This window comes from Rattus norvegicus, chromosome 11 (genome assembly GCF_036323735.1).
Source record: "Rattus norvegicus strain BN/NHsdMcwi chromosome 11, GRCr8, whole genome shotgun sequence".
Classification (NCBI taxonomy): Eukaryota; Metazoa; Chordata; class Mammalia; order Rodentia; family Muridae; genus Rattus; species Rattus norvegicus.
In genome coordinates, this window is record NC_086029.1 from 93385108 (window position 1) to 93396207 (window position 11100).

An 11100-nucleotide genomic window follows, 5' to 3' on the forward strand; every position below is an offset into this window, starting at 1 on the left:
AGAGATGGTTCATTGATTAAGAGCACTGACTGCTCTTCCATGGGGTCTTATCATGATTTACGGATATAAGTCTGTAACTCTAGTTATAGGGAATCTGAAAGCCTCTACTGGACTTCCTGGGCACCAGGCAAACACATGGTAGACACACACACACACACACACACACACACACACACACACACACACACACACGATACTCATACACATAAAATAAAAATAAATCTTTAAAAAATGTTGTGGAAATAAAAATTATGTTAATACCGAACAGATACATACTGTTTTTCTTGTCATTATTCTCCAAACATTAAAAACACAATTTTCGAGGTAGCGTTGGTATTAGGCATTATAAGGAATCTGGTTTTGTCTAAAACATATGGGAGAGGCTGGGAGGAGAGCTCAGGAAGACAGAGAGAACTTTACTGTTTGTGGGAGGATGTGTGTAGGTTGTATGCAAATGCTGTACATCGTCTTATAAAAGAGACTTCACATTTAAGGATCTGCTGTCTGTTGGCAGCAGTGATCTTGGAACCGGTCCCTGTAACTGCTGAAGGACAATTGCACTGTGGTGGAACCCAGATCCCTCTGTAGCTAGCTAGTTAACTCCGTTACAATTTAACTTCCAGTCAAGCTGCCAGTTAAACTGTAGCTTCCAGCTTTTCTTCTACTATAGGGTTCCAGGGTCTTCAAAACTCTAGAAAGCAAGCGACTGTGCACTGACTTGTAACCTCAGCCTCCTTTCTTCCTTCTTTCCTCCCTCCCCCCTCTTTCTGTAACTCTCTCTTTCTCAGTTTCTTGTAGCTCGGGCTGGCCTTGAACTTGCTATGTAGCTAAGAATGACCTTGAATTTCTGTACCCCATCTCTTGAGAACTTAGATACAGGTATTGCCCAGCATGCTAAGTTTGTGCAGTGCTGGAGATCAAACCCAAGACTTTGCACACACTAGCCAAGCACTCTACCAACTGAAAAAACCTCAGCCCTACCTCAGAACTCATACTTGACTCCTAATGTGTAATCTTATATCACTTTCTTTAAGCCTTTTGTTTCTGATGATTTCTATTCTTTGTGAAGTGCTATCCAGGTACAACTCAGGTGTTTTGCTGTTTTATATTTTCACTACCATTCAGTTTTAAAATATTGTCTCTGGTAATTTCTTTTCTGACCCATAATTTACTTAGAAATAGCTCATTTATTTCCAAATACTTCAGATTTTCTAGCTACCTCATTGTTACGATCCATTTTAGTTACCTTTGTATTGCTGTGTTAAGGTACTGACCACAGTAACTTATGAAAGAGTTTATTTGGGACCTACAGTTTCAGAGGGCTACAGCCCATAACCATCATGGTGTGGAACATTGCATGGTCCTAAGGCAGTAGCTGAGAGCTCACATCTTGAGATAAAAACAAAACGCAGAGAGAACTAACTGGAAATGGTTAGAATCTTTTGAAACCTCAAAGGCTACCCTCAGTGACATAGTTCCTTCATCAAGACCACACCTCCCAATCCTTCTCAAACAGTTCCACTAGTAGCAGATGAAGTATTCAAACATAAGAATCTATGGGGGCATTCACATTCAAATTCACACATCGTATCTCCAGTTCCCATAGGTCCATGGCCATAACATGGTTCAAAATGCATTTAGACCAACTTGAAATGACTTCACAATCTCAACACAGTTTAAAAGCCCACAGTTTCTTCTGAGACTCAAGACAATCTCTTAATTTTAACCTCTGTAAAACCAAAAGCAGAAAACAAAATTATATATTTTTAATATGCAATGGTGCAGAATATACATCATCATTCCAAAAGTGAGGAAAAAAGGATGAATGAGAAAATACTTGACCAAAACTAGACCAATGCCCTGTGAGACAATAGCTGCAATCCAAATCCTGTGGCTCTGTGTCTGATGTCAGAGGGCTTAGATAGTTCTGACCTTCCAGCTTTAGCACCTGTAACTTCCTCTATGAAGCTCTCCTTGGCAGCTTGTCATGGTTCCGGTGTTTTCAAAATCTTGGGATCTCTGGTGACAATCAGGCTTCCCCTTCATGGCTTCACATGGTAACCTCTCAGGGATCCCCCTGTCACACATTTGGCCTTAGCAACTCTCCTTAATCACAGAGGAAGATTCCATAAGCCCCTTCACTCATATATTCTTTATGAGTCATATCTTGGAAGCTTTCTTTTGTGGCTTTTAGGAACAGAACATTTCTCAGACCTCTCCTGAAGTGGGAATTTCTGGTTTCATTGGAGAGTCCATTGTATCATGAGATGTTTTTTCTGAAAACTGTCTTATGAGAGGATGTTTTGCTGAGAACAGACACATGGAGTTTTTCTGGAAGCTGTCCAGTGATGTTGCTGGAGCAGACCCTTGAGATGACATGTGATGTTTGGGAAGAGTATAAGTATAACCTGACGGATAGCAGACGATTCTCTAGCATTCTTTTCTTTGCTTTCATCGCTGATCTTCACTCATTATGACTTCTGTGGTAGTTTGACTATGCTTGGCCCAGGAAGAGGCACTATTTGGAGGTGTGTCCTTGTTGGAGAAAGTGTGTCACTGTGGGTGTGGCTTTAAGACCTTCCTCCTATCCACATGGGAGCCACTATACTCCTAGCAGCCTTCAGATGAAGATGTAGAACTTTCAGCTCCTTCCACCATGCCCACCTGCATGGTGCCATGCTCCCCACCTTGATGATAATGGATTGAACCTCTGAATCTATAAGCCAACCCCAATTAGATGTTAGCCCTACAAGAGTTGCTTTGGTCATGGTGTCTGTTCACAGCAGTAAAGCCCTAACTAAGACACCTTCATAGAAAGAAACACACCCAAAAACTTCTGATGGTGTTTTGGCTGCTTCTCGCCCCTTGAGCAGACACGTGCCAATTGGTAGAGTCTTGCTGTTTCTTCTGGATCGAGCCACTGCTGCTGATTCATGTTTGGCATATTGCTAGTGGACTGGACTACTGATAACAAGAGTGGAATTGCCCCAAAGAACCTGTGTTAGTTATGGAGCTCCTCCTTGTAAGCACAGTTGAAAGAGTGTGATTTACAGAGGAAGTAAAAGCACATAGTGTAATAGTGTTCCTCTTGTATATTTTATCTCAGGTTGTCACTTGTATTTTTACTTTCTTTACGGTGTCCTTCAGGAACAAGGGTTTTTTTTAATATTTATGGTATCGAATATGTCAGCTTTTCCATAATGACTTCTGGATTTGGTACCCTGCATAAGAGATCTTTCCTTACCCAAACTAAGGCTGAGCATAATTTCTAATGGTTGCAAAATGTGGCATTGTGTAACTATACAAACATACCCAAATTAATTTATAGATAAATAGTTAGGATGTTTCTCCCATGTAAGTCATTGTAAACAATGCAACATACAGCTTTGTGGGTGCGTTTTCCATCTGCAATTGAAATAATCTCTCTTTAGAATGGATTCCTAGGGGTTCAATGGGTTCATCACCATTCAAAAGCATTCACTACAATTAAATATTTACCTCTTATAAAGAGAGAGATGAAATTTTAAAACCAAATTTCTCTTTTGTGTAGAAGTGCTGCTTAGTAGTGTGGCTACGTGTGTGTGTGTGTGTGTGTGTGTGTGTATGTGTGTGTGAGTGTGTGTGTGTATATGTGTGTATGTGTGTGTGAGTGTGTGTGTTTATATATGTGTGTGTATGTGTGTGTGAATGTGTGTGTGTATATGTTGTGTATGTATGAATGTGTGTGTATATGTTGTGTATGTGTGTGTGTGAATGTGTGTGTGTGAGTGTGTGTATGTATATATGTGTGTGTGTGTATATGTGTGTGTATGTGTGTGTGAGTGTGTGTGTGTTTATATATGTGTGTGTATGCATGTGTGTGAGTGTGTATAAAGCTAAATTAATAGAGAAAACTCCATACTGGGGAGATGGGGGTAAGAACACCTGGATCTCCTTGCACCAGCTGTGGCTTCCCATGCTTGGTAAAAACATGAGGCACACACCTTTTATGTATGTGAGTACACTGTCACTGTCTTCAGACACACCAGAAGAGGGTACCCGATCCCATTACAGATGGTTATGAACCACCATGTGACTGCTGGGAGTTGAACCCTGGTCCTCTGGAAGAGCAGCCAGTGCTTTTTAACTGCTGAGCCATGGCTCCAGCTCCGGGAGGCACACACTTTAGAAATGTTAAAATGGGTAAAGGCCACAAGAATCTCGACCTACATCCCTATATCAGTTGAACGAGCTGAACCAGCTCATATCACCTTAGTTCTTAAGCTGTTGTTCTGTGCGGTATGGTCAGAGGCTGTGGCCTAGGTGTGCTTTGGGAACAAGGCTCTCTCACCTCAATCTGAACTGCATTTCAAGAAGCATCTGAAGTGGAAATTTCTGATTTCTTTGGAGACTCAGTCGTGCCATGTGATGTTCTAGAACCTGTCTTAAAAGAGGATGTTTTGCTGAGGCAGACATGAGAAAGGATGTTGTGCTGAGAATAGGCATGTGATGTTTTCCTGGAAGCTGTCTAGTGAGAAGGCATATGATGATTTGCTGGAGTGGATACTTAGGAGGACATGTGATGTTCAGAAATAATATAAATGTGACTGCACCAGCAGGGAGAGGACACTCTGGCATTAGTTTGCCTTACAACGCTTCGCTGGTCTTTGTTGGCAACACTCTTGTACTGGTGCACCTTGCAGGACTTGGCTGGTCTTTACTGATTTTCATTTGTCATGACTTTGTAGATGGAAAAGCTCTAAAGTGCTGGGAGCCAAGCACGCTCAGTCTCAGGAATTCTTCTCAGGAATGCTCTGCTCATTATATGGCCCCTATTTCCAGGAAAATTAAGCCAGCTACAGCCTCTGGCCTTGGGACACCTAGCCAGTTGTCTGTTCTTATCAGTGTAAAACTGCAATTTATGGTTTAGGGCTATAGGGAGGGGGGGTGGCAGTGATGGATTGTCCTGGGTAACCTTCCCGCCTGCTTGTCTTTTTAAGCCGCTGTTTTTTTGTTTTTTTTTTTTTTAAATAAACTTTGAGAGCTTGATCAGAACACAGACTTGCTCTCCTTCTTTGCGCCTCCTGTCCCCCATTCTTTCACCCCCTCCCAGGTCTACTCTGAACCCCCGCTGGCCAGGGAAACTAAAGAACTTTCCATAGCATTCCGCGTGCTGCTTCAGCAGAGCCTTGCCTTTTCTTCTGGATCAAGCTGCTGCTACTGATTCATGTTTGGTGTCTGCCATTTGGTCTGGACTGCCACTGTTGATTTGTGTTTGATGTTTTGGACTGGACTGTTGGTATCCTGACAATGAATGTTGGAATCACCCCAAAGAACTACTTTTTTAAAATTCTTTTTTTATTATCTTTAATCTTTTTTTATAGTCTAGTTGTTATCCTATTCCGGTTCTATTTTCTGACAATTCCTCCTCCCATTTCTCCTCACCCCGTCTCCCAGAGAATGTACCCCCCACCCCCTGACCCCACCAGTACTCCTCACTCCCCTGGGGCCTCAAGTCTCTCAAGGATTAGGTGCGTCTTCTCTGATGAGGCCAGACCAGGAAGTCCTCTGCTGTATATGTGTTGGGGGCCTCAGAACAGTGTATGATTCCTTGTTGGTTGTTAAGTGTCTGAGAGATCTCAGGGGTCCTGGTTAGTTGAGACTGCTGGTCTTCCTGTGGAGTCACCCTGTTCCTCAGCTCCTTCCAGCCTTTCCCTAATTCAACCACAGGGGTCCCCAAGAACTACTTCTAAACAGGTCTACAACCCCCATTTCCTATTAACCTTTCTTCTCCCCTACTTTTGGTCAGTGGACTAGAAAGGAGGTTGAAGTGTTTAGGAACCCCTATTAAAGCAGTTTTGAAAAATCTAAGCCTACAAGTATCCCAGAGGTTCTGCGTGTCTCATGACAGTGTGTACTTGGTTTTATTATTTTTTTATTTGTAATAATTTTTATTTTTGAAATTATAGTTACATAATTTTCCCTCTTCCATTTTTCCCTCCAACCCGTCCCATGATCTCGCTCAAATTCATAGCTTTATGTTAGAAGCCTATTTTACTATTAAATAAAAGTTAAATTTTATTGTAATTGTTGCGACATGTAGGTAGGTATGTGTGTTTGTGGATTACTAAATACATAAATGCAACCTGATTTGTCCATATAATATTACATATATGCGTATGATCTCAGGACTGAACACCATCAACGTGGCTGTCTAAAGAAGACCCAAGTCATTCACCTCTTGATTTAACTTGTTCCAAAAAAATAAAAGGCAGTCTCAGTTGGCCTTTGGAGCCCCGCACCTGTAGCTAGGAGTCGAGTGGAGTTGAAGAAGCTGTGCCAGGAGCTGACTGTCTGCACAAGCTGCTCTTAAAGGGGCCAGCAGCTTCTTGACTTCTATGGTAAGGAAGTTGATGGTTGTTTCTCTTAGAAAAATCTCTGACTGTGATTATTGGGTTTAGCAGGTGACAAAGTGCTGGGGTAGAAATCTTGGCTTGCTTCCCGGACAGAGCACACCAAGACAACATGGTTCCATGTGGAGAGGTTTAATGAGAGAAGAAGAGTAGAAGAGGAGAGAAGAGAAAGAGGAGGGGGCAAGCAGCTCCTTTTATAGTCAGGCATACCTGGCTGTTGCCAGGCAACTGTGGGGCGGAGCTTAGACAGAGTACCAACACCCTCCCCCCATTTTGGTTCAATTAAAAAGAAAAATTAGGTGATGGTGGAGCAGGAATAGGGTTATTGTTATCTCTGACTACTTCCTGCTTGCTTTATGGCAACGTGTCTCTAGGGAACCTAGAAAAATGGGCATGGGGATGTTTGTCCAGTTTTAAGAGTTGACTGTCTCTCTGTGGTCCAGGGTCTGTGGACCCATCTGAGGACAGGTCAGAAGGAACAGGTCCAATAGAAGCGTCTGTGTCTGTGAGAGGAGATTGGAACATCTGGAGGTCGCTTCTCTGGAGCTGTCCTGGGTGTAGTAAGTGCCTGGACTTGAGAAGATACTGGAATACACACACACACACACACACACACACACACACACACACACACACACACACACACTATAGGTAGAGAATAAGATTAAGTGTGTTTGGTAGAAAAGAAAGTTTTTTTTCTTAGATGTGCATTTGAAACCCAGAGGAATCCCACCCTTTGGAATAGGTAGTTAAGTGGGAACTTTGGGCAGATGTGCTAATCTGGGTGGATTCTACTTGGTCCATGAGAGGTAGATCTGAGTGTGTTTTCTGTATCTTATAAGTTTACAGATGATATAACAACATGAGTTAACAACATGAACATTCTTTAAGATAAGCTTTTTGTGGAGCAGAAGGAAGAATTTGTCCTACAGAATGTGTCCTAGATGTCTTAAAACAGTTTGCCAGGACAAAAAGACAGAGAAAGCAGTTTCCAGATCCTACTTGGAAAGACTGTTTAGCAACAGAGGGGTTGTGGACTTCCCAGACTCGGGGGATCTACCTGAGAAGCTGGTAAAGGAAGCTATGTGTCCGTGTTAGTAGATTGGCTGACTAGAGGGAGCAGAAGGGCTGCAGGTGAGCTTGGGTTTGGGCAAATGGCTAGAAGATCCCTTCCCAATAAGGGGGCAGGGCATGTTGGCACCACCAAAAAGGAATGGGTAAGAGGTACACCCCTAAAAATGCAGCTAAACGGTGAGGTTTGATGAGGATGGTTAGGTTACTTCCTACCCTGACAATGGGGAAATGGGAGACAGAAGTGGGTCCCCAAAACTCTGTTAGGACTAAGTGGTCCCAGTGTCCAAGAGGAAAGAGATGGGCTGCCCACATACCATGATGGCTACCCTGGGCCCTGCTGGTGATGGCAGTTGTCAGGTCCAGGGAACTTGGGCCCCTTCAGTTGTCCATAGCCAAGCCTTGGAGATCCCCTGGAGGGTTATCTGGAAGTGATGTCCCTCTGTCCTGTGCAACACAAGGGCAATCGTCAGCCCAGTATCCCTCTCGATGGCACCTAGAACATAGCCTCTTGGCTTGCAGAAGTTAGGGCAAGCCCTCGTCCTTGTTGACCACATTTGTAGCAGGAGCCTGGTAATCTCTTAGCCCTAGAAGGCCAGGAGTTCTGGGCAGTGGCTGAGGCTGGTCTGACAGCCTTTGCCAGCAAACGGTATTTTAGTCTGAGAGCCTTCTCATCCCTTCCATGGAGCACTTTAAAGGCCAGTGCCAAAACTTCTGCCTGTGGAGCTAGGAGTCCCCTCTCTAGCTTTTTTTTTTTTCTTTTTTCTTTTTTTTTTGGAGCTGGGGACCGAACCCAGGGCCTTGCGCTTGCTAGGCAAGCGCTCTGCCACTGAGCTAAATCCCCAACCCACCCTAAAGTTTGTCTTTTAGGTCAGGGTAGCTCTGGGAAAAGAAATAGGTCATCAGAAGTTGCTTACCTTCTGGTTTTTTAGGGTCTAGATTAGTGTATTGCAATAAAGCCTCTGTAAGGCGTTCTAAAAATTGGGATGGGTTTTCCTGTTTTTCCTAAATGGCATCTTGCAGGGTTTTTTTTTTAATTTTTAATTTTATTTATTTATTTATTTATTTATTTATTTATTTATTTATTTTGATTCACTGGTTTTAAGATTGCCCTGTGAAGACTGGCCAGGAGACAGGTCATGAATCTCTCCCTGGCTAAAATACCACCTGTGGAATTATAATTCCATCGGGGATCTTGGTCAGGTACTGCCTCAGATCCAATTGGGTATGTTCGTCTGCATGTATTCTCGCCTGCTCCCAAATTTGCTGGCGTTCCTCAGGAAGTAAATTATTAGTAAGGAAGACAGAGTAGGAATGAAAAATCTGCAGAGCAAGGGAGAGGCGCGAGCACGTGCACGCAGGCGTGCACAGCTGAGGCACTGTCGCGAGGGTGGCAGTGTGAGCACGTTGGAAAAGACAGTGAGAAAGCTGTTTTTCTTGAGGCTGTGGTGGGCTGAGCACAGGAGCAAAGTCCTGCACAGAAAGAGTGGGTGTTAGCAAGCAGAATCCCTGACAGGGCGCAAGGGGTGGGGCCAGACTCGCTTTTTCTGCTGCTGTGAACCAGGGACTGCAGCATCAGGCAGAGCACAGAAGCCTCTCATGAGAGAGTGTGCCAAGTGTAGGGGTCACATGCATGAGGGAAAGCAGGTCTCACAGACAGAGCCCCTGGTGGATGCAAGGGATGGGGCTAGACCTGTTTTTCCTGCTGCTTCGAACCAGGGGCTGCTTTGGTGCAGCCAAAATGAGGAAGGGAGGAGGGTGGCCTGAGGACAGGGTCAGACAGAGGTATTGTTTTTTGCTTAGTGTAAATTAGACCAAGACACATCCAGAAATAGGGACCAGCGGCAAAGACCGATCCCGAGGGTAAGATTAGGATTATTAATTGCCCCTATCAGTGCTTGGGCTACAAGAGGAACACAGAAAGGGGTTAGAGCGAAGATATATGAATGCTTGGACATAAAGAATCTCTTTCCGTTTACCAGACTGCTGGCAGTAATTGTGAAGATCCCTTAAAACTGAGGAATTCAGAGTGCCATTATGTGGCCATTCTGAACATTATCTAATGAATACTGGGCCCAGACATTACTGCATAGTGTATCAATTTTGATGTCCTCAGATGAGTTGTTAATTTTAAAGTTTTGAAATTCTTCAAAAGACTTCCTAATGGTGAATTTGGGGGTATGTTCGGAGACTTTGAATTTCCCATTGGGGGAAGTCACCAATTAATTGCACCGGCGTCCCAGGAGGAATTAATGGTAACAGGAGTACTCTGCCAGGCCAGGTGTCTGAGTTGTCACTTAGACTCCTGGAGGTTATCAACGATGGGTCCTGGACCTGCCAGAAAGATTTTCTACCCAGGCCTGGGATTTCATGATTGGCTACGAGAGTGTGGAGTGGGAGGGGAGTGAGGAAGCGCTTTCGAGGGAAACTCTGCCCAGTGATTGAGGTCCTATCACATATGTTAGCTAAGGAAATTCCCATAATCTCAGAAAAGCCGACCAGGCTTTGTCTGGGAAATCAGGATCCTCCTTGCCAATCGGAATAGACTTACCAATCTGCCGGTGTTTGTGCAGAAATTGTAGCTGCAGTCTGGTAGCAGAAAAAGTGGAACCGTGTGGATGGGGAGGGCCTGTCTAAGCAGCAAGGGCTGTCACCCTGTGGTGAACCAGGAGGGCAGCGGCTCACTCAGAGGTCTGCATGTGCACCAGCTGAAGCAGTAACTCATGTGGTGGAAGTCCTGAGTCCCACAGCAGCCAGCAGGTGGCAGTGTCCAGTAGCGCGGTGGAGGCCTAGAAGATGCAGTGATCCAATTCCAGTGGGTGGTAGATGTAATGTCAGGACGTGCAGTGATCGGTGATGCACGTGGAAGCAGTGCGCATCTCCATCTCTCCTCACCATAGCTCCGTGCAAGCGCGCCAGCCCATGGCAAGTGACTGTGCCCTGGGCCCAGGGCGGGCTGCAGGTGATGCGACGAGAGAGCACCGCTCCATCCCTCCCCACCTTGGCCCCATGGCTCCGTGCAACTGCGATTGTACCCCGGGCCCTGGGCCCAGAGTGAGTGGCAGGCTGGTGGTGAGGTGCCAGGCCATGTAGGCACAGGGAGATCAATCACGGTGTATGGGTCACCAATGTTGGGGTTTAAATCTCGGCCTGCGTCCAGAAAGAACACTCCAAATCAACATGGTTCCAGGGGAGAGGTTTAATGAGAGAAGAAGAGTAGAAGGGGGGATAAGTAAAGAACACCGGCCTTGGGCACGTGGAGGGAAGGGGGTGGGGTGCGGAGAGAAGAGACGGAGAAGAGAAGAGAAGAGAAGAGAAGAGAAGAGAAGAGAAGAGAAGAGAAGAGAAGAGCAAGAGAGAATGAGGAGGGGGCAAGCAGCCCCTTATATAGTATCAGGCACAGCTGGCTGTTGCCAGGCAACTGTGGGGCAGAGTGTACCTGGCTGTTGCCAGGTAGCTGTGGGGGTGGAGCTTAGACAGAATACCAACAGTAGCCACTCCATTGTTGTTTCTGACTGGTTTTAAATATATAAATAATGCTCTGCATGTCTCGGCTTCTAAGTTATTGGGTATGATTAAAACTTTGTAACATTGGTAACAGAAAGTTGGCTTAAACCTGGTAACTTGGTTACAGTCA